Source organism: Idiotropiscis lumnitzeri, chromosome 8 (assembly GCF_059441095.1).
Source record: "Idiotropiscis lumnitzeri isolate Australia: NSW breed Sydney's pygmy pipehorse chromosome 8, RoL_Ilum_1.0, whole genome shotgun sequence".
NCBI classification, from domain to species: Eukaryota; Metazoa; Chordata; class Actinopteri; order Syngnathiformes; family Syngnathidae; genus Idiotropiscis; species Idiotropiscis lumnitzeri.
In genome coordinates this window covers 8,455,095-8,480,383 of record NC_142398.1, presented here as the reverse complement: position 1 = coordinate 8,480,383, position 25,289 = coordinate 8,455,095, and the positions used below count along the sequence as shown (strand labels likewise).

General features: G+C 39.7%; 1 protein-coding gene across 1 annotated transcript in view; it reads right to left on the bottom strand.

The window, feature by feature from the left end:
* inpp4b (inositol polyphosphate-4-phosphatase type II B) overlaps positions 1-19,127 on the bottom strand; it is a 177,737-nt gene extending 158,610 nt beyond the window's left edge. The window contains exon 1 of the mRNA XM_088303812.1: positions 19,017-19,127. The gene's annotated coding sequence lies outside the window, so the exon portion shown is untranslated. The remainder of the gene's footprint in view (positions 1-19,016) is intronic.
* Between the last annotated feature and the right edge of the window lie 6,162 nt (positions 19,128-25,289).

Sequence of the window (25,289 nt, the reverse complement as noted above, 5' to 3'; positions counted from 1 at the left end):
CGAAGCCTTTGAAGATAAAGCGAAGCCATTAAGCTTTACACTGCCGCACCAAATCATTATCAGCTAAATCCCAGCGACAAGGCTAATGGCAGGGGGAAAATGAGTAGAAGATAAGGATGGAGAGCTAATGATAATTATTTTTTCACTCCCAACAACCTGGGAAACGAATAGCAACAAAAGGAGAAGGAGCCTGGTGAAGTGTCACGGAAAGACTCGAGGGAACTCCTAGTGGAAGATAATCAGCAGGGGAAAAAAATAACATATGTAAGACTCATTTTTGTTTCCCATGGAAAAGGCGTTACGAAATTATCTTGATATATGCTGCAGCCTAGGATAGCATCTTGAAGAAATTCTTAAAGTTGGGTGTATCGAATTTGGTGTTACGCCACTCCGCAACACCCACTCCAGCGCAACCCTGTACAGGATAAGCGGTGTTGAAGATGACCAATATACACAGTTCAGTTTTTTTCATTTCTGTTACATGAAGAAAACTTTTATCATAGAAAATCCATCCATTATTGCTGGAGCCTATCCCAGCTGTCTTCGGGCAGTAGGCGGGGTACACCCTGAATGTTAGAATTGAATTTTATAATTTTATATTTTAAAAAAATTGAGCGACATAATATCCATGTTTTGTAACAACAAAAGCCTCCACTCAAGTGGACGGCTGGCACTCACTATAGTTGCGTAACTAAATGTTTTCGGCCACAAGGAAGGAAACTCAACGTGCAAAGGTTAAAGACAAATACACCACATAATTAATTAATCTACTGTATATATACACTGAAAGTGCCCAGTCTCATTGTGAGCTTTATGTTTCTTGCATTTTCAAAGCGTAAAAAAGTCTTTTATCATCACTGAAGCAGCACAGTCACATTCATCCTAATCTAGACCATCTGTGATAACATTTAGGGGATCACAAAGAGCTTTAATGTGATCCATTCCTTCAGAATTCTTGCTTAATTCTTCTCCTGACATCCGTAGGCATTTCTAACCACGTCTAATTGCATGCATCGAGATGTTATCGCCATGACTACTATGTTGAGCAGGTGAGGGTTCTTTCAAGTCGTGCCTCTGCCCTAGACTTGCCTACCTAGCAGAAAAGGAGAGCGGATGACCGTGGACAGAAGAGTGTGGCGAGGAGGGGGACGGCTGCCTCAAAGCATCAAATCAGTTGAACAGAGGTACGAACAAGAAGCTCCATAATATGCCGTCACTGTGGTCCGCAGGTGACGGGACGTCCCTGAATGTATCGCGAGGCTCACTGATGGAGAATGTGATCAATCTTCTTATTGGCAGGCTTATACTGCTGACCAAACAGATCTGAAGTCAACAAACGTGCAGGGCGGTTTAACTGAAATCCATTTCAAGGGGCTGCCATTTTGGCCAATACCGACATCTGCTGTCAACACAAACTGGCGTCACAACGGCCCTCGGCCTCGCATTGCAAACATTACAGCTCGCATGCTTGCTGAGTTTGCTCACCCTGAGAAATGTTCACATGCCACACGCAAAAAAATGTCATAAGAATTACAATAATGATGTTCTATTAGCATCAATAATGCAGTAAAGAGTGTAGTGTAAAATAGCAGAGGTCTGGATTTAAAAGCGAGGGTAAAAACATTCTAAATAAGGAGCGATTGGAATGAGTGCTCGGAGGCACCATTTTAGGTTTCATTAAGAATGGCTGGCTCTTCAAAAAACAAGCGTCACAATCGGCACGTAATTACCGCCCAAGTGAGACAAATTCATGATTTGAAGCGCCCCAGGGCTCCCGGTGCCTGTGGTCATAAGAGATAATACTGTATGAAGTGTGGCTCACCTAAGAGAAAAACATGAAAAAGGAAAGGAAAACCTCATCATCCAAAGCATACCACATCATGCTAGAGGCAGTGTTATGGTGCAGGCAAGTATGGTTACACGTGGAATTTATTCAGCTTTTTTCGTGCCAAGCAACAGCAATAAAATATAAGCATGCGGTCTGCAGTGTGGAGTCCCTCAGGGTAGACTACTTTGCCCTTTGCCGTGTTCATTTTTCGGTAAGCTTTGAGGCTAAAAAAAACAAAAAAACATTTTAGATGTGTTTTTCTTTTACTTTTTGGTGTGTTTTTGTGCTGTAACTATCAAAGTGTGAAGATAACCAGTGCCCCACAATACAACCAAAATAAAAAGGAATATATATTAACTTGGAAACATAAAGCTGTTAGCAATATGGCTAAAGACAAGCCGACGAGCAGGCAATATTCTTAATTCCTTAAAGATCTACTTCAAGTCCGTCAGGCATCTTCATTGGGAGTACAGATCTCCGACGACCTTTCTTGGAGTCACAACACCACAGCAGTGGTAAAGAAGGTCCGCCAACGTCTGCACTTCCTGAGAGTCCTCAGGAAATGTAACCTGGACAGGAAGCTGCTGCTGGCCTTCTACCACTCGTCCATCGAGAGCCTGCTGACGTACTGTGTCTCCACCTGGTACAGCGGCTGCACTGAGGCGGACAGAGTGAGGCTCCAGAGGACAGTCAAAACAGCGCAAAGGATTATTGGCTGCCCTCTCCCCTCGCTGTCGGACATCTACACCGCCCGGTGCCTCAGAAGGGCTCTCAACATCGTCAAAGACAATACCCACCCAAACTCACACCTGTTCGACCTGTTGCCCTCTGGCAGGCGCTACAGATGCATCAAATCAAGGACCAATAGACTGAGAAACAGTTTCTTTCCGAGAGCCATCTCCATACTGAACTCTCACACACACACGAGACCACCCTAACCTTGCAAAACAGCATTGTGACGTGTTTCTATATGCCCTATTCAGTACTGAATTCCATTGCACTGTCTTATTTATTTATCTAATTTATATATTTGTCTGTATTATTGTTGTATTGCACTGGAGAGGGGAGCCCTCTAATCTCGTTGCACACTTGAGTACAATGACAATAAAGGGATTTCTATTTCTATTTCTAAAAATCAATTTTAGTTGATATCGCAGTTGTTTTGCCCATTCTTCTCCTGCTGCTCCCCCAATCGCTCAACCTTTCTATTTTGTTTTCGCTCTCCATAATCTACCGTGTGTGTCGCTCAAACCAACAGGCCGAGTCAGACGGTCACCCAACAAAACCTGAGTTGTGGTTGAGGTTTTTCCCGGAGCGGTTGATTATCCTTGCCACCATTACCAGGTGCTCAAGGTTGAGTCTGTTTTTTTCCAAACACATGCATATAAGGGACGAGGAGTGTGGATTATTCCTGCTCCATGTAAGGTCACTTGAGATAACTTCTGTTGTGAATCGGCACTTTATAAACAGAATTGAATTGACTTGCTTATCAAAGGCGCGGAGTTTTACTTTATTTTAGTGTTTTGATACAAAGGTTAACTTGTCTTCATACTTACAAGACGGTTAGAAATGTGCCAATGTTTGTTAGCGTCCATAAATTGGTTGCGATGGAAACTGTTTGTCAACCGTGAAACAAAAGAGCTCTAAAAGTTTATTTCATATTTTTCAAAATAAATAAGCCCGTGATGATCGGCATCTGCTATCTCTATTTTCAACGACTAAGAGCGCTTATTGGGACTCGGAGCTTGCGGATTAAATGGAGATGCTATCCGAGCTTGTGGCACATGTGTGGTCCTGATAGTGGCCGTAAATGGACAGCCTTTGGCACCGGACGCGAACATGGCTCAGGAATGACACAGCCGACGAGGCTCGCGAATGAGGCTGTCATTTTAGGCTTATTGATGAATGCGCCAGTGACGTTGTGCCGTGGCACTTTTTCATCTGCCGCTTGTACAAATTGGCCGCGAGGGGGAAAGGGTGAGCTCGATAAATAAGGCTAAAAATGATTAAGACTGCCACAGGTCAATTTTGGGCTACGATCCTTCCGTGTACTACCACATTTTACCGCGACACACCAACCAGCACTTAGATTTATTGGATTAGATGCATCATAAGAGCAAGAAGATGAGGCAGAGAAGATCCTCAACAATGAATTCCGCAATAACAATTGTGTAATATAAATAATGTTGTACGGTCTGTTTGTCTTGCTGCACCTTGTGTGTTAAAGTAGGCATTTGAAGTTTTGTAATTACAGAAGAATGTATATGTTAATTTCAGTAGTTAGTCAGTTGGTGTTTGCATTAGGCTTGCTGACTTTCATTAGACTTGAACTGGGAGATAAAGAAAAAAAATCAAATAAAATACATTTGAATTAAGCACAATTTGACTCTCATTTGGAAAACTGTGAACGCGTCCGTACTGCACACCCAAATTCAATTGGTAATTTTACAAATATGCTTGCAAATAAATTCTTCACCCAAACCGCCAAAGTTCCCCAAGGTTTGTCCATCCCTCTCATCATGAAATCAAACAACTTTAAAAACACAAATCCTTCGTGGCGTTTGCTTTTTTTCCAGCCATGATTAAGTCCAGCAAACAGCGGGAGCTGTTAGATTCCCATTTACGCCTATTAATTATTCACAAACTCATGTTTAATGTTGTAAATAAGCATTCAAGTCCACACACTCTACAGCACAGTTTAAAATGATCCCGCCTCAACCAGACAAACAAGATCATGCTTCAATCCCAAAGCGGCTTTAATGAAGACAATGTGTCTCAAACATTCATTATCAGACTAAAAAAAAGTACCATTACCTTACCAGACACTCTTCCCCGAGGTCCAGAATTGATTTTATATCACCGCCAACACATCCTCGTGACTAATTTTACTCAGGGATTTAGTGCGTGCAACACTATGACTCAAATAAATGGTATTTAATCAATAGAGAGGTATAGTGCCATAATAAAAACATGAAGGTTCTTCAAACGCGCAGAAAATTCTGAAGCATGTTTCTATTCGCAGTGTTGTTTTCAGTGTAAAACAGAATCGGTAGGATGTGGTATTGAGTCGTCTGGAGAGGTTAGAGAGCACCTCAAAGAGCAGGTATTATCTCCAAAAAGGCTCCATTCAGAGCTTGTTTCTGTTTTGATGAAGTAATGTCTTTGTTAGGGATTAACGAAGTGGCAGTCAAAAGTAAAAACCCTAAAGCAGGCTAATTTTGTTTCTCTGCCAAACTGTAAAAAACATTTCCCAGAAAAATTCCTTTCTGTTTGAAATTCTTTTCAGAGTCCTAACAGCAGCCATAATGCAGTAGTTAGCAATTAGCCAACCTAAGGCCAATGCCAAACATCACAAACAGATGAGACTCAAAAGTGTGTTAGTTGTTGCGAAATAAAAAATCTTGGGTCACAAAAACCTGCTTGAGTCAATCAATCAAAAATATGAAAACGAACCCTCCCCAAATAAGATAAAAAAAAACAGAGCCAACATTGCTTAAAAATCTGATTTCCAATTGGTCAACTTTCAAAGGAAGTATTTCCCACTGAGTTGAATTTTATTTGGACTGATGTATCCAAGAGTCTAAACTGGCTATCAGACTTCGTAGCTAGCAAAAGAAGCTAACGTAAGTCTATGTCAACACAAACTGGAAGTCGAACGCTAACAAATTAATCAGCGATTGTACCTGAACCTGCTAACTGGCTCCTTTTGTTTCCAGCTACACTAAATCATCAACAAAATCATAACGTCATATTTTGATCAATTCCATATGGAATGCTTCCTACAATGTTAGCAAACAAAATGCTGCTCAGCCTCTGACTCAAGCACGTCATGACTCGGGACATTCTGAGCTGTGCCTTTTAAACGTCCCTCGCAACGCGTCCGCATTTCAGTTTGTTTTCCCAAAAAGAACAAGACAAGAAAAGCTACAATCAGTTTTACATGATAATAATACAAAGTAAATAAATAAAATAAAAAGAGACCTCGATGTATACCCCGAGTATCCCATTACTTGACCCCACATCGTACTGCTGCGGCCATTCCAGCAGGACAGACAGTGATGAATGGCTACGTTTGGCCGTTAAAAAATGGGATTCCGACATGACAATCCATCACTTAGCTTGCGACCTGCGCCGTTGTCAAGTTAAAACAGGTGCGCTGTTTAACCCAGTACATGTGCGCCTCTGCAGATTTGCTCGATATGAGCGCCGCTGGGAGCACTGCCTATATTGACATATTGAAGCCACTGCAGTGACACAGTTAAACTTCCATTATGTCAACATTCAAAAGGACAGCATCTCACAAAACTAAGGACACCCATTTCAGTTTTCTAAATATTTCATCAAATCTTTCCAAGGGAAAACACTGAAGAAATGATACTTTGTTACAACATAAGGGAGTCTATGTGCATCGATCTTGTACATTGTAAATTTACTTTGCCCTCAACACACAGTCATTAACGTCTAAACCTCTGGCAACAGAGGGGAGCATAATCCTGAGTGAAAATGTCCACAATGGGCCCAATTAGGGATTTTACCTGCATGGTGTCATGTCATTTGTTCAGAAGGTCTCCGGTGTGAATGGAGGGCTGCTGTGTTAAATTTGGTGTTAGTGCTCTCACACTGGTCACTGGAAGTTCAATAAGGCACCTCAGGGGTTTACTCGTTTTTGTTGCAAGCAGATTAGACGCTAACAGCTGTGTGTTGAGTTACCTGTGGGGAGAGTAAATTTACAGTTAGACAACCTTATTGTGCAGCAAGGTGTCATTTCTTTACCGTTATCCCATGACATGAGAAAATAGTTTGAGAAATTGAGTTGAACTCACTTTTGTGAGGTACTGCCAATTCTGTTGAGATTAATTCTATCATAGCAAGGCGCTAGCACAAGATGTTAATTACAACAAATTGGAGACTCAAACATGCCACAACAGTTGCAAAACCTACAAATAAAATTTGTCATTGTTCACAAAGGGCTGTAAGAATGGGAAAAAAAAACAGCAAGGTGCGACCTACCTACATAAAACCAGTAACAAAGCCAAATGGGACCTACCAGAAATGAACATTTTGGGGAATGAAACCACTACTCTGTTTTGGGTGAAAATTTGGGCCAACTTTCTACTTCAATGTTCGTCGTTATGATATTATTTGGTGAGGAAAGTATTTTTTGTGTGATGTGTGCACACGAACATGCACACGCATTGAAGGGTGATTGATGAGTGGCCGAAGAACAATTGAAAATGAGGCGGTGAGGCATGTACGACAGGTCCACAGGGGGAAGTGTAGCGCGGCCGCTCCGGAAGGCGGAACGTGGTTACGATAACTCTGAGTGATGGATGCTGAATGGACAAAGGTGCGCGTGTGCGTGCAAGTTTCTACCAAGGATATGACCCCCGTGTGTGTGTTTCTCTATTACGTTTCCACTTGTCTCTCAGTCAAACTCGAGCGGTCCAAATTTTATATTTTATATTTAAAAATTATATTTTGGGGGGGGGGAGCTACTTTGAAGAGCAAAGTTAAATAGAGTAAAAAAGTGGCCTTTTTAAAAAAAAAAAAATGTAAGTCTTTAGTGAGCAAAATCTTTCAGGCAAAAAGTCTGACTTTTTCAAAGAAAAAAATCCAAGAGACAATGTTAGTAAAATACTTTTTTTTTCTGCATTATCCTCATAACTTTACCAATTAGCCGCATTCTCGTTACATTCGCTAATTAGAACATTGCAAAAACGAGGAATGTGCTGGTGTCACAGTGCTGCAGATTCAGCTGGGACCAGTGAGAGCTTTGCATGCGACCCCTTCACTGCCGACATTCTATTTCTCATCCATAATTTAGGACGAACCGCTTGACCAAAGCCACACTAAAGAAAAGAAGAAAAGAAAGTCGTCAACTCCTGCTCCTTCTGGGGTTTGTTACCTGTGCAATTAAGAACACAACGTTTGCCGAGCTGTTGTCTGGCTGGCGCAGGTGTGTGTGGGGGATCTATAGTGTCCCCCGCGCCAACAAGAAACAAATTCCTTTGCGGAATCATTAGAGGTGAAGCAGTAGCGAGGAGCTCGTTACGTGGAGGAGTGTCAGGATGCTGCGGATCTCTTCAATAATCCACAATGGAACTTGTTTTCCTTGAGGGAGCAATATCAATGTTTGGATAGTTGTTTTATCTTGTTTTGTTTTTTGCACTCATCAAGGACAGTAATCACTTCTGCGCAGTTAATAAGGACCGGAACCTCTCGCGAAAGTGAAAAACCGCAAAGTGGAGGTTGGCTTTTTTTATTTTTGAGGGATTTACACTTCTATTACGCCCTTGCGACCCCTCCTGACATGGTTCCCAACCTACTAAATACTTGTAACAAGACAAATTTAACTTTAAAAATGCAAAATGAAGATGGTCGACCATGGATATTTGCAAATCTTCCCAGTCAACCTATCTCTACGAAATATTGCTTCTCTTCAAAATGGCTGCCGATATGATCGTATTTTTCCTCTTTTTTTTATTAATATTTTTACTTTTCACAGCTAGGACTCTTGTTTCAAACATCACAGGTGATCCCACCACCAATGTTCCGTGTTCAGCAGTGTTGAATTCTTTTGAAACCGTTTCCCTGACATTTTCAGAGGATTTGATTTGCCAAACTGCGCCATCCAGCTTCCCTTATGACTCTGTTTCTCCGTATTTCTTTAAGGAGGTTCTGCCAAGTATAGGTAAATCGGTCTTTGTCATTAGCAACAACAGTCTGTCTTCTGGTGAAGTACCCTAACAATTTTAACATGCTGTGGTGCAACCCTTGTTCAAGAAACCTGGCCTTGATCAAGATGTATTGTCAAATTTTAGACCCATTTCCAAGCGGCCTTTCATTTAAAAAAATCTGGAAAAAGTGGTACACATGCGTAAAATGTTTCTTGGATGGAACATAACATCATAAAGGTCTTCCAGTCAAGTTTCAAGATGATGCATCGCACAGGGTCAGCCCTGTTACGGGTTTTTAATGACATCCTCCTAGTAAATGACTTTGGAGACTAGGTATGTCTGCTTTTGTTGGATTTAACTGCAACGTTTGATCCAGTGGACCACAGTATTCTGTCGGCTCATTTGTAGCTCCACGTGGGCATCAGTGATAGCACCCTTGAGTGGTTTAGGTTTTTTTTGGCCGACAAAATTTGTTGTGTTAGGCTTGGTTGCTCGGAGTGCCGCACTGCTCCATTGTCGTATGGTATTCCACAGGGTTCAATCCTGGCGCCTCTGCTGTTTTCATTGTATCCGCTCCCTTTAGGTTCCATCTTAAGGAAACATGGTATTTCTATTATTTGGTCTTATAATTAAAATCTTTAAATTGGACCGGAAGATTGGTGCTGTTGTTAAATCCATCTTTTTTTTCTTGGGCAGCTAGCTAAGTTAAAGTATCTTCTTTCTCAACAGAACTTTGAAACAGTAATTCATGCCTTTGTCACATCTCGCTAAGATTACTGTAATGCACTTTATTTTGGAGTCATCAATCCTCCATCAAGCGTTTTCAGTTGGTATAAAATGTTGCTGCTCGCCTCTTGACTGGTACTCGCAAAAGGGAGCACATCACTCCTCATGTGGCATCCCTTCAACTGGCTCCCTGTACATTTTAGAGTTCTTTCTAAGATTCTATTATTTGTTTTCAAATCTTTAAATGGTCTCGCTGCCACTAACATTTTACAATAAAGTTGTGTTATCAGAACAATGTCAATTGAGGAAAAAGTCCATATTTTAAAAAAAATAAACTTTAAACTATTTTTTTGGGGGGGGGATGTCTTCATGTTATGGGAATAAAATGGTCATTTCTAGCAGGAGTTTTAATCACGCAAAAGTAAAGTTGGATTTAATAATTCTAAATACCAGTTATTTTATTTATGTTAAGATTAAGAGAAAAAGTTGTGACCAGAGTTTGATGGCATTATTTCTTCGTTAGCAGAACTTACAAGTACACAACCCATTTATGTGAAACACAGTACCGAATTAGACCTATACAAACGGGCCGTCATGTTTTTTTTCACTTGATACCAGGATTAGTTTTCCCTTTTTTTGATAAATGAAACGAGTTCTATGCAGACAGGTGCATAATTCTATTAGACCACTTTGATGACATTTGAGAAATAAAAGCCATAATAAAGTTATAAAGCGCCACGTCTGCAGCACAATAGACTAGTTTAAGGGAAGCAGCTGCCAGTTTGCAAAGAAACCAATGAAAGCACCAACGAGTGCTGAGAGGAACGTGTGAAATGCTTCATAAAAGAATCGCGACTCCATCCCGGGCCGCGCTCGAGCAATGTTGTTTTAGTGCAAAGTCCCTTTGTTCATATTCGCGATTCAGGCCTTCCTCGAGTGCTCTCACCGAGATTGCTTTGCATATGTTGTCAGTATTGTTTCCCGACGTCTTACCAGAATAAAGTTACGTTTTTCAAGCTTAAGGTCTAAATTCCCAGGGAAAGTCTTTTTTTAAATGTGGTAAGTTTACGAGATGAGTAATTTTCTAGAGAATAAGTAGGGATGTAAGATAAAACTATTTGAATTGGATTTTTTTTAAGATATAAGTGCATCAAATTAATCCCAATCAAATTGTTCATTTCACCCAAAAAGTCTGACTATCTAGCTCAACGCCCACAGAAAAAAAACGTCTTACTAGAATGAATTTATTTTATGGAGGGAAAAAAAATGTGATGTTACAAAAATGTGTTACTTTTTGAATTCACACGGGAAATGTGAAGTTTTGCATGGGAAATAAGGCATAACCTTACGGAGAACGACTCCTAATTTTACATGAAAGTAAAAAATATTTTTCAAGAGAAAAATTTGCCTTTTTAACATTTTTTTAACACAACTATTGCCAATTCAACTTACCTTATATAGAGTATGTATAATATTCCTCACAAACATGCTCTAAATAGGGTTCAGGTCAGGAAAATATGGTGGCTGCATAATTTGGAATACACAATATAAGATGGTTTATATTTTTTATTAGGTGGCAGGTTGTTATTTTACTTCACTTTAAGACCATTATGAAATAATCTGAAGGCATATATGGTATTTTTTCATTTTTTTAACAAATAATGTTGCTTGGTGTTGGGGAACGGGTGGTGGGGGGGCACACAAAGTTGAAAAAACAATCTAGTGAATAATCCAGTACATTTTAATAATCAATTATTAAATCATGTTAAGAACCATTCTTAAATGTTGGAGGCCCCCCCCAAATACAATTCAACGGCTCACCCCCAGACTCCTTTCTGGAAATGGGAATCGAACAGAAGATTTACTCGCTTGTGTTTTTCCACACTTGACGGGTGGCCAGACACCCTCGAGACCCAACGATTTGTATACAAGCGATAAAAAAGTCAATTATTTTGGAGTAATAGAAATTCAACTGCTTTTTGAAGAGCAAACTAGATATGCCAGTATGGTCAGATGAAGAGATAGTGTGTGTATTCATAGCCTACATATTTACCGCAGAGGCTTCTTTTTTATACACACCGACACAAAAATGGAGGACTATTTTCGCTCGCTTGATGTATGACTGCTGCAGCGACTGAAGGGAATTCTTTTTAATGGAAAACTTTGTCGACGGACTCTATGCTGAAAGGAAAAAGTGGGGAGGCGACGCCTTACCTGAAGCACGGTGGATTTTTGCTTGTGCTTTTTTTCTGAGCCACCAAAGAGGAAAACTACACAATGTGTGACCAATTGGGGATTAAGTAGACTCACTTGGCTTTTTAGAAAAAAAACAAAACATCAAAAAGTAGAATTCAGTTTGAAATTGCAGAGACAAATTGGTAAAACGTCAAGCCTGCACTCAAGAGTCTGCTTTTAAACATTTTATTGTTTTTGCTGTCATTACACGATGAGGATTTTTGATACCTGACACCTCTTTACTTTTTTCCTAGCACATCAGATTTTTGAGAGCCTATTTTTTTTGTTAATTTTACCATGTGTTGTAATTTGTAGCTATGACATTTAAGAAAAAAATCCTCAATTCTTAAATATATTACTATATTATGTACATGATTATTATTATGAAAACATGATGCTATAGAAAAAAAAATTAGTTTACTACCATCTGCGACTAAAACATTTTGTAAAAAGAAAAAATAATAATAATGTTGACCCGTGTAATTACATAAAAAAAATATATAAATGAAAAAATCGTTTTTACGTAATGTTTTTCGCATATTTTGTGATTCTTCACAGTTGATTGTCCATTATTATTTTTTAATTCTAATATTTTTAATAAAGACATAGTGTATTAATGAAATGGGAACCACTCTCTGCATGTTCTTAAGCCCTGCTTCCACACTAATGTAATAGGCTCCACGAGTACATGGAGTTTTTCCTGGCTTTTTCTTTTTGTGATTGAACTTTGTTCTGACCCCACGACCCTCATGACGATAAGTGTCTTAGATAATGGATGGATAGATGGATGAACTTCGTACTGAACTCCTGTTTTCATGCCGGTGTCGCAGAGTAATGCTGTTCCCTAGCACGAACGTAGCGCAACTCGCTTCCGCTAATGCCGTGTTTTGTGCTTCTTCAGCCTGCAAACTTGAGAGTGAATAAGCAATGCCTCAGTTCCACACACTTCACATAAAAAAATGATGCTAAAGTATGTCAATATTTGATTTGCTGTCGTTGCATAGAGAGCAGCTGATGTTTTTTTTGTTTTTTTCAACAGCGGCGGAGCTAATGTTGACAGTGTTAGCTCATGGGAACGAGATGTCCAGTTTGCACAGAAAGTCACAAAGAAGGACTTCCTCTTTGCCTTTCGCTTCCACGTTTACTCGGCAAATAGCAATTTAATTGGGGGAAAGTCATTTTCCAGCTGGCGCGCATTTGACTTGAGCCACGTGTGTATGAGAATGCTAAATAATTCAAAAGTCCAAATGGATGGTCTTCGGCAGGCTTGGGACTCGATCCCGAGCCTTTAACAGACCTGACAAGAGGATTTGTGCTGGGAGGCGTCATCGATCTCGGGCTGCCGAGGGGCGTTCTGGTATTGAGCAAATTGAGGAGACTCGGATGCATGGGATATCGAGCTGGAGCTCAGGGGTGGCGGGGGGGGGGGGGTAGGTGGTTAGCAGTCGTCTTTCTCAATTAGGTAAGAGATGACTCAAGTGTACAACCCAGTTCACTTCTGGGGATAATCGCATTAAAAGGTGTGGAATAGAGCATCACAGTGAGTCAACTCGCTTGTTCATTGGCTTTTATTTGTTGCTGCGCAGTCTTGTCAAGAGAAAATGGGTAATGATAACCATAGATAATTACATTCTACTTCACTTTGTTGTCAGTTTCAATTTGAGTTGTCATCGTTTAATCCTAGTTTGGATCCTTTTGAATTTGGGACCAAATATTCATGAAATGTTATTATTGTTAATACTATATTCAGATGTTAACAATCTCTATACATGTACCCAACTTCTTCTACAAGGGTAGAGTGGAAGAAAAAGGCATTATTGTTAAAAAAAAAAAAAGTGTCATCTTTGATATTTACAAAATACGTTGCTCATCATTTACTGTATACAGTCAGTGCTGATTTTGCCCTTCCAAATCTAGCAGTCTCTATTTTCTTTCTGATATCTGTTAACATGAATGTGGGATGTATGTTTCAATTGCACATTTTGTTGCTCTGAACCAATGTCAGTTTGCGCGTCGCTCTGAGGTGGCAATCAAAACAAAACAATCTATGAAATCTGGCAAATTTGACCTACTTTATATTCACGCAATACCCAAAATGACTTAAAAATAACATTAAAATCTTATAATATGTTTGGATTTTGATCAATTAATGCCTTTTCTCTGGTTGTAATAAGAAATTCTGGACAGTCTCGATGCAGAAAATTCAAAGAACGGAACCAATTCCTGTTGGGTTTCATTAGCTTCTCTTCTTGCACTTTTCATGCCAACACAGTGGAAGAAAGGCAGACTATTTTTTTATTCTATTTTTTTCCCTCCCAAGAATTTGCCATCAACAATTTACGACACTTTTTTTTTTTTTTTTAACTTCCACTTGCACACCACTTTCCTGCACTCACTGTGTGTGAAAATAACTGCTACATGACCAGTATGAGCCACACCTTTGTGATAGATTCTGTATGAGGTATAACGGGCAGAACATAACACACACCGTCGGTGCGACCTGTCGCCCTTCTATCAGCGGCGGTTGTCGTGGCAATCAAGCACCCAGCTGGATGAGTGGTCGGGCTCGTTTGGAAATGTAATAGGATTTCCAATCTCTCCGGAAACAAACGTCAACACTTGATCGGGTCCAGAAAGAAACAAATAACTCCTTATTCACAAAAAGCTGAACCGAGATGCAAGTCCATCTGTTTGGGTGGTTTGACAAAAAGGAGTGCTGAGTAAAGCTGGAGACTTGCCGCCTTATCTTATCACACGAGCTACGAGAACATGCATTAAAGACAGAAATCTCTATTAAAGAAGCCCCCGCTTTAAATACTCTATAAGCATGCTTTATGGCATTTAAAGCACTTTTACAGGCACATTTAAAAAAGATGTACATTATAAAACAGACCTACAGCTGTGGCATTCTGTTGGCTGAAAAAGCAGGATTGCAGTAAATAACATTCACTCATATTCAACAAAAAATCCAGCTGCGTTCTTCTACTGGCAAGTATACATCTCAAACTAAATAGGTGGACTACCATCTAGTGGTAGAAAGTGTAATTACACCGCACCCAATATACAGCTAAAAAGAATTGTTCAATAGATCAAAATAACAACAACAACTATGCCCCCCACATATCAGTCAAGACCCCACTTAGCGTGAGGAGATAAGAAAAAAAAAAATCCTTATGCCGAGCTTGAAAACAACACACAAAACCCGGAACATGCAATGAGGATTGCGCACTGCATTGGTAAAGAATGAAACATAGTTAAACCTGTATTTCCCAATATAGTAAATAGCGACTGGTATGTTACCCCCCCCCAAAAAAAGTCATACCAACTGTATATCAAAATACAGAATATCATTGCATAGAAATTGCGTCATAATCTGGCAATCTCGCAAAATAGCTAAAACTGCCTTGCCTTGCCTTACCCCAAAACCATTTCATGTTATTTTTATTCAATCATTAAGTCCAGTCTTTTAGTAAATTAGAATGTAGCATGGTGCACACAAGTCTTATGATATGAAATTGCCTTTTTAAGAATAAAAATTTGTTGCATCGGTTTTTTTGAATACTTGTGCCTATTATGCAAATGTGTTTACATTTTTTTGTCATGAGGTGGCACTTGGAGTCGAGATACGCATTTTTTCAGGTAGCGCTTTGGGTAAGAAGTTCGAGAACCACTGTTCTATATGCGAGTTCTACCGTCGTGACCCAGATCTATACAGCCCAGCATATTTATGCTCCACCTGTTAAAGCCCAACCTGATCTTTTGTGCGTGTGTGTGTGTGATTTTTCTCCACTCATGTGTGAGAGAGTTATGGCTCAGCTGTCCTCCACACAAATAATAATGAATAAGTGCATAGTGAAATGTGATGCATGTGTTACGCGCCACCGAATCCATCATTCTTCTTTAATAGATTGTATTTCCAATTTGCTTTCACGCCATTTTGACTTAGCAACATCTCGTCACTTATTTTTCAATGCAGGCCGGACTAAAAGCGACTGACGGGTCTGCCCATCAGTGTTTTTCATGCGGAATTCCTGTAAAAATGGACTCTCAAAAAATACAAAATAAATTCAATTATTAATTATGTTTACAATATTGTCTCACAAGATTTCCTATTTAATTTGTTAAAAACATCTTTGCTTCAAAATCTCATTGATTTTGTTATTACAATTTTTTCATGAATCAGTTATCTTTCTGGGATTATGCCGCGTTTGGAGCATACGCACCCCCTAATACGTTCCAGAGTGTTTATTTTTACATTGCAATTTTAAATTCCAATTTAGCTTCCGCTGTCCTAATGATCTAAAAATAAAGGAGAGCTCATTATAACCACACTGGGCCTCTCTCAAAAAGTGGCCATTGCATAAGCAAATATTTGTCATGTGAACACGCATTCACTGCTCTTGATTAATGTTACTTCAAAACACTGAGCGTGTGCTACATATATATATATATATGTATATATATTTATTTTTATTTTTTTTACATTTTTTTTCTTTCACTGTATATGCTAACCCAAAAGGCAAGTCAACAAGGGTTGATTCTTTTCAGTTTGAGTTTGTGCTTAATTACCAGTAAGAATCACCTCACCAAAGCTGCTCTAATGCAGTGCCAGCTCTTGTTTGACCGGGACCCGGGTGGTCCCATTTGCAAAGCCCTCCCACAGTGAATGGGAAGTTAATACAGGCCATCTTTATGCTGGTCGTTTGCATTCAAACACCATGTACATCCACACAGCAGCTGTCAAATTAAAGCTGTGCTAATATTCATGGAGTGGCAATATTCCACTTGGTGCTTTTACATGACTTTATACATTATGGTCTGCTGAAAATACAGAGGCCTACTGTGGCCATTACGCCTTTATTGTAGCAGTCCCACAATAGGGGACTGATATATACAGTGAAGCTTCGCAGTTTGCTGGGATTAGGGACCAAGACTCGCCACAAAACATTTGCAAATAGTAGACCCCCCCCCCAACACATTTCATTAATAATAATAAAATGTCATTTTGTAACTGTTACACAGCTAAGAATGATGGGCCAACTCATCTGCCGTGCAACATATTTATTTTTTTCCAATCAGCAGCAACTTCCCCCTGTCAGGGCACAATAGTAACATTCAGAAATGTTCTCGGAGCGCAGCTTCTCTTGCGTCATCACAAACTGACTGTTCTTCTGCTACGGTTACACCATAACCATTTCTATTACAATTTCTGACAATTCTACGACAATGGTTTTATATCTTAACCCACATAACTTGCTGTATTATGTTAGTGAGGGAAAACACAATATGCACGTTTAATAACAAAGACTATAATTCAATAAAATATAATTAAATTAAATAGTTTTAGCTGTTGCTCTTACAATACTTTTTCACATACTGAACTGGTTTAATCCACTTTACTACAGTTGTTTTAAACAGTGACAACTTCAGGATGAACAATGTATATCTTTGTAATGAAACCTAAAAATTAATAGATTTCTAAAACATTAACTGTGGACAATGGCTTCCAGCACTGGCTAACGGGTTAGTGCTAATAGAAGCCCTCAACATGCACTTTGGAGCTTAGCTTAGCGAAACACTAAGATTGATACTGGCACCTCATAACACAACCTATCCTGTTTCACATTAACTTCGGCCACGACTTCAACTTCTAAACACATCGCGACGTCAGTTACCAAATTAGACATATCATGCTGTTGTGTTTCGTCTCCCGCGGTCGCGTCGCACTACGTATCCGCCATTGCAAACGTACGTCGTAGCGAATCACATTCAAAAACTAATATATATACAAACATCTTCTATCTAGCTTAGACATCTACAACACCTTCAACGTTTGTGACCATTGTCTACTCTTTCTTATCATTTTTAACTTATTTACAATACAGTTTACCTGTCAGGGCACAATAGTAACATTGAGAAATGTTCTCGGAGCGCAGCTTCTCTTGCGTCATCACAAACTGACTGTTCTTCTGCTACGGTAGTCAGCGTCGGCTCTGATGAGCAAGGTCCTAGGCACCCTCTGCTGGCGAAGCTAATATTGCACCCTGATAGACATACAGACACTAAACTCTCATGTTCTCATTAGAAAATGACATTAAGCCCAACGACAATAAAATTGTGAGGGGCGGGGCAACTATTTCTATGTAACCATTTATTGCATAGCGCCACATAATCATGATCCCAAAACACTGCAATATCACACTTAAAAAATCCGCTGATTATCCGGGGTCGGATTGCAGCAACAGCAGCTTCAGCAGGGAAGCCCAGACTTCCCTCTCCCCAGCCACGTCTTCCAACTCTTCGGGAAGGATTCTCAGGCCAGCCGGGAGACATAGTCTCTCCAGCGTGTCCTGGGTCATCCTCGGGACCTCCTGCCGGTGGGACATGCCTAGAACACCTCACCAGGGAGGCGTCAAATCAGATGCCCGAGCCATCTCACTTCAACCTAATTTTACTGCAACAACAAATGGCTCATTATCTTTTTTTCTTCTAAACCCCAAAAAGTCTTGAATAAGGAGGGATAAAGTGCCAATCTGCATTTCCCCCCCCCAAAAAAATGGTTTATTGATGCGCATCCATCCATGCAGAGAAACCCAACACCTTAGAGCTAATACTACCTGTGCACACTCTGCCAATGAGATCACCACTGCCACCTACTGTCGTGGATGTGCAATTACACTTTATTCTAGAACAACAAGAAGAAAGAAAAAAAAAAACGCAGGTTTCCTGGGGTTACAGACAACCATCCTGGGGGGCCGCCCACAAATTGAGAAGGCCTGCTCTTAATGTACTGTTCATGAAGAAACACCCTCAATGCAGGCTGGCCAATCACAGCGCAGTACAAAACAGAAGCCAGACACTTTTGAGCATTTTCACTCTATTTTTGTGCTTTTTTTAAAAGATAATGACCGCAACCCCCTGAGCTGGTTTTACCGTCAGGACTCAACACTAACCCACACAAATGGTAGCGTTTCCTCCTGAGAAGAAGGAAACACACACGACTGTATGATTTAAAGCATTTTATGGAAAATTTTAGCACTTCGCCACACTCGAAAAAGCGAGCCACTTTGCGGGATGAGGTAGCAGGGGGATAAGTGAACTTTGGATTTGCACTTAAAAATAACTTTTTGAGTGGGTTTTGGTAGAAATGATTGCAATCCAACGCTTAGTCTTCACCCTTTTCAAAGTCTCTGCGCTTGTTAAAACACAGCATGACAAAACATATTTCTCTTTTTGAAGTTATTTTCTGTCAAAGTGGAGAACATGTTGGTCAAAAAGCCTGTCGGGCCGCCCTCGGGTCTCGGAAACAAAATAATGGCCATGCGGTCTTTGCTCCATTGGAGAATCTTTCCTCAAAAAGGTTTTGGGTGGAAATTAACTTTTAATGCACGAATGTAGCCAGATTTTGCACATCTGGTTATCTTAGGTTCGTTTTGGAAACTCGACAGTCCATACTGCCATCTCCCCACCATCCAGGAACACTTCTAAAGTCTCTTTGTTCCTTTTTTTGCCTCGTTCTAGCAGAGAACAAACGCACGTCCCCATAATACCTCAGTGAATATGACTGACAGCTGCTTCTTCCGCCTCCCCAACGGACCTGCGCGGATGGACAAAATCCTGACGGAGGCATGCGACGATTGGGCGGGGTTTGGTCGGTGACGGACTTGGTGTGACGTCTCACGTGCTGTAATACACAGAACAACATCTTGTAGTCTGACATAAAACTGTTGTGAAGGACAAGAAGGTCGTGTGGTCTGAGAAGGCCATAAATGTTATTTTAATAATCAGATAATCTGTTGATTAGGCAATGAATTGCATTGAACAAAAATTTTAATTTGCACCTCTTTATTTAAATCTGGACATTATTTCAACCTGACAGTGTATTCTAGAAATGGCACAACTTAATTAATATTCATTTAGTTTGGATCTGGTCAGAAAATGTTGATCATTGCTTTCCAAAGTAAATGTTTAATTTTGGTGGTCAGTCCGCTTTCGTGGGGGACGACAGAAATTTGCCTCAAATTTGCAAGTTTTGATCATTTTGAATTTAAACAATGTATCAAAATGATAATCGATTACCTAAAATAACAAGCGATTGATTTGGTGATGCATTAGTTTAAGGTTAATCAATGAATATTGCGCCTCTTGTGGAAATATAGCGATTCCTTGAGATCCAACATCTTTCGCATCAATGAACACGCCTGCACAATTTGGTACTTTTTTTTTTTTTTTGCATATGAAAAAGCCCTGAAAAAGGCATTTGCAGAATGATCCATGGTCTTAACATGAGCACTTTGTAAACCTTGAAAAGTGCAACCTTGTGCAGTGAATCAGGAAAAAAGACATTTTGGGTAAACCAACCCGAAAGTACGACAAAACCAAAGGTGGGTAAGAAAATAGCCAAACAAATGTACTCAAGTAAGAGTACTTTTGCAGTCATATGACTCGTTAGGGATTTAAGGACTCTTCACGACAAATTGCTGCAACAATTATTTTCCATGTGCGTCAATTACACGCACATTTTCACTATTCCTTATTACCCGTGAATAGTGGGGGTCCACTGTAAACGGATTGAAGTGTAAAATGCTATAAAAACATGCTCGTAGTTTTCACTTATTGCATTGATGGTCTGGTAACGTAACCCATGCGTTGGAAGGTTGTGTAATAAAAGTAGCGAGTGATTCCAATCAAGCGAAATATAAAAAAGTTGCTTTTCCGCTTAACAAAAATACTCAAGGCTAGGTAAAAAAGTATGCTGCTATTCTGAGATACAATTCAACAATGCCTCTGAAAATTGAACATTTCTTTGGATCGTTTTGCTCATAATTGCTTTGAACTAACAAGGATCAAACCATTTGCGTCGGGTTCATCGTGAAAACAAATGCTAATATCTACGAGGTTAAGACGAGTCTTGTCCGCCCAACTTGGACATGTAAGGACCACCCGAGGAGTTGAAAAGGCGGGTAAAAAAACTCGGCGGTCGACGAGGCGAGCCAATTGCAGCAGACTCTCTCTGCTCGCATTCCCCTTTGGAAAGCAGAGCGGAACATCCTAGATCAGCCCGAGGCTGCTGTGGGAGACAAGGAGCTCAGTGGTGGGACAACGAAAAACAGAAGAAAAGAAAAGAAAAAACGCCTGGTGAAGGATCTGGTGTGGCCGTGATGAGAGCGCAATTGGCCTGGAGCGCTCGGTATAATTAATCCTCAACGGCAAGACAAGCACAAGGAGAGGCTGGGGAAGGACTAAAGACAGGCTAAGTGTGATGGCAGCTACGGGGGGAAAGGAAAAGGCAAGAAGGCTGGAAACAAAGTAGCAAGCGTGATCGGTGACAGCTGGTCAACAGAGAGCCCTATAAGCGCCACCCGAACACATGTTCATCGCCATTCTACTGTCCATCCAAATGACTCCCGCAATAAGGTTATCGAAATACTCTGTTTACAGCACATATTTTTAAGGGGTTGAAACACACTTGAAAATAATACAAGCAGATTTCAGATATTTTATATCTTGAGAGAGATAAGGAGCAGTTGATAATAAAATAAAAAGAATATTGTAGACATTGCACAATGCCTATGTGTTTACTAACAAACTTCTCACAATCCACATCAATAATCATAACAAACAAAACAAAATAAATAGAGCCAATGCTCTCCGTAGGCGTAAAAAGCAGGATTAAAGCATTTCACAGTAAATCATCAAAAACTAGGCTGGTCCGAAAAACTTTTTCTGTCATCTTCTTTCTAATCTACAGGGTCAAACTAAATAGTGTGGCACCATCTAGTGACCAACAGTGCCAATTACATCGAAAGTAAACGTCAGTAGAACAAAATATTTATAAACTATACAAAAGAATTGTCTGTGCTATCAATTGATGCGACTCAGGGAATGTGTCTGTTGCTTCATATATCAGAAAACTGCAATCACTTGTCACCAAAATATACATGACATCTCTACTATACCGTCATCGTCTAAAACAGGGGTGCTCATTACGTCGATCGCGATCGACCGGTCGATCGCAAAGGTAGTATGGGTAGATCGCATGACATTAAAAAATAGATATCAGCTTATCATTATCCGTCATGTGATTGATACAGGGCACCCAGTCACATGACACCTGATTTCTTTTTTTTTGTGACACATAGGTCACCACGCATGGGCAAACAACGGTGCTAAGTGCAGCACAACTAACAAGCGAGCGAGTTGGTTACCTCCAATTTTAAGCCCTCGTTTTTTTCTCTTGAACTCAAGGCGGGTATAAACATGAGTGGGGGTGCTGGACCAAGTAAGAAGACAAAAAGGTATCACTTTAATACGGAATGGGGGGAGGAGTTGTTTTTCACAATGACATTCGAAGAGCGTTTGCCTCATCTGCCAGTCTACCATCGCAATACCAAAGAAGGGAAATGTGGAGCGGGTTTTTCGGCGTCTTCATGGAAAATATGATACCGACTTTCCGCCGAAAAGCGAGCCGAGGAAGAGAAAGGTGAAGGAACTAAAAAGCCAGTTGTCAGGACAGCAGTCATTTTTCAGACAACTTGCTTGAAAAGCGAAAGCCGCCACCGAGATTGGCTACATCTACATACATTGCACAAAAATCTTTCTCTCTCTCGCTCTATATCTATATCTATATATATATATATATATATATATATATATATATATAGATATAGATATAGATATATAAATTATATATATGTATAAATAAATATATATGTATAAATAAATATATATATATAAATATATATATAATGTATATATATATTTATGTATAAATAAATCTATATAAAAATGCATATATATATATATATATATATATATATATATATATATATATATATATATATATATATATGCATTTTTATAGAGTAGGTAGATCATTTTGCCTTGGTCATTTTATAAGTAGCTCGCATGCTGAAAAAGTGTGAGCACCCCTGGTCTAAAAGTATCGCCCCATTAGTTGGGATTTTATGGACAAAGCGATTTCCTCATCAAGCAACATTAGCTTCTATGGGGGAGGAAAACCAGTTTCATAAAAGAAACCATAGGAACCACAACATCAAAAATGAAGATCCATTTTCTTTTCTTTTTTATTTCTGCTGCAGACACCCGTTGACCCAGGAGGTCCATTGCAAGCAAAGTCAGAGCATCCACCATATTGGATGTGTCCATCGTATTACCGATAAAATCAGCAGATAATATTCATAAAATTGAGTTTGAATGACATGATTCATTCAAAAGCAATGGTTTAGTATTAATCCAAAGAGTTCGGGCTTGATGATACATCACCAATGAGCAAGTGAATGAGGGATATTAAAAAAATCGCTTCACTTGGCCACATCCAATACAGACGGAAGCTTGGAACTGCAAACGTGGAGTTACACATGCAAAAGTAAAAACACTTTTTTCACCATTGTACCGATAATTGTTCTCATAGCAATAAGTTGGATATTTAAATACGGTAAGTAAATGTATATTTGTCATTTTTTATAGTATTTTATTATGCGTGCTGTGCATGATTTCCATTCTGCATTTTATTCCCCATTAACTGTAAGGACATGCGCATGTGCAAGTCAATAACCTGGGGCACTATGGGAAAAAAAAAATTCCCAACTGTTTTTAGCATATGTTAGAACATACTTGCGAATACGTTTGAACATTTGCCAGTCAAAAATGTTTACTCCACATTGACATTCCGAAGCTTCCGTAAACACAGCTGCTAAGTTGACAACTCAAGATGCATTTATGTAAATGTCGTCTTTGGCAATATTTGCCAGCAGTTGTCGCAAAGGGCACCATGGTAGCATCAAATACTATTTAAGGTGCAAAGTAAGTACTGGTATCATTATATAACTAATAAAAAGCATGTCTTCTCTCATTCAACTTGTTTAATTAATTTACCTTGACTGGATTGTTACAAATCAACATCAAGTTGAATGATGCCAATCTAGTCCTAAATCTATTAAGGAGATTTGTATGAGAGACCTCGCGCATACACTCACACACACACACACCCCCATCGAGGCCAAAGGATTCCTCAATTCCCTTAATTGCGCCTCTCAGGCTGCACTTCAAAAACCAAGTCAGGTTTGTAAAGCCTCTGTGGTGTTTGTCAGGCAAAGCAACAACTGGGGACATCTGAGGTGTCTCGGCATGCTGCAGTCTGTCGATGTCACCACAAGCTCTTGCTTTCCATGGACAGCATTTGTGTGTTTGCTTCTTAATTACCACTGTTGCTCCTGTTATGGAAACAGCGAGATGAAGCAAGCGCATATACATACAGCACATACACAGAAAATCTTTCTCGTGTTAATTCCTCGACAGTCATGAGATGTCCTCATATCTGCTGTGGCGTGGGTTCAAGATGCCGAACGCCTCAAATGTCTCACGACAGGTTCAATGTCGTTTTCCTCCAGTTAGCCCAAGATAACATATCACCTCATTCAGCCCGCTTCTACCCCCGCCCCCTTCTTCTCGTCCTTATTCCCCAGCCTGTGCTCTAAATCAAACACAGCATCCTTTTTATTAATAGCCTGTCAGCAGAGTTAACATTTGTTTCATGTGTATTCATCTGAACAGCTTTTACAAATAGCCCGCCGCTTGTGAACCCGCTTTTGAAATATTGGCCGTGCTTTTTTTTTTTTTCCCTTCCCTCCTCTCCTCATGAATTTCAATGACAGAGGGAACATACAGTATGTTTATGTATGGCTGACTGTCTGCAGAGATGCTGCTCTCCGCCTCCGGGCAGAGGAAAAAAAAGACCACAAAAAAAACAACCCTTATTTAGAGCGTTTAAAAACAAACACACGGACACACGCGCACACGCACATTAATGGGTACATTTTGCGTTTGTTTTGGAAAGTAATCCAACCAACGTCTTGTAGCTCATCCATGGTAATTATGAGCGAAAAAGTGTACTTGTGCTTTCCTTATTATAAATCTTTACTTTCACATTATAAATTACAAAATGTCAATGTGCTTTCTAAAAATGTTTCTTTTTATTTTAGTCTGTGAAGATTGCTAGTCATCCATGTCATGTTTTGCCTATTTTCTTTTTTTTTTTAAATGTTCAAATATGACTTGAGCCACAACTTTATTGTCTAACTATTTGATTTATTTTCATATGTATGCTCAAAATGTAATAAAACAGTCAAAACTTTTGAGTGGCTTCTTACATGATGTGAAATAATAAATTATCGCTCTCAGCGCTGTACTGAGAGCCATTCTAGTTTATGTTGTGAAAAGTGACTGCACGCCCAGCGTGGACATTTCCAGAGCGAGAAACCCGTGGCAATGACAAATAAGAAACGCAATCGGTTTCAATCAGATAGAAAAGAGCGGCATGATGACAAATGTGCAAGCAAGCAGAGACAAAAAGGAAGGAGTTCGGTTATTTTAGAGAATAGCAAAATGGGAAATAAAGGTGACAAATTTTTGCAAGTTGCCATTTTCAAAGACAAACAAAGCAATGAAATGTGTTGTAGATCCAATCAGCGATAGGACGGCACTTCAAATTGTTTTATCTTCCTTATTATTATTAGGCTGCAAACAACTTCAAACTTTTTACGTGAACAGATTTTCGTGCATTCAAAGATGAAGATTGTTGACTTTCATCGTAGGAATTGCCAAATTCCGACAGCCATGACATGGATAAGAGCATTTCTTTATAAAGTACAGCAATACCTCGTTTTTATTTATAATTGTTATTTTGGGGAATTTTACGCCTCTATTACACCGTTGCGACCCTCCCGACATGGTTCCCAACCTTCAATATACTTGTTACACAACAAGTGTAAATTTTAAAATGCAAAATGAACAATGAATAC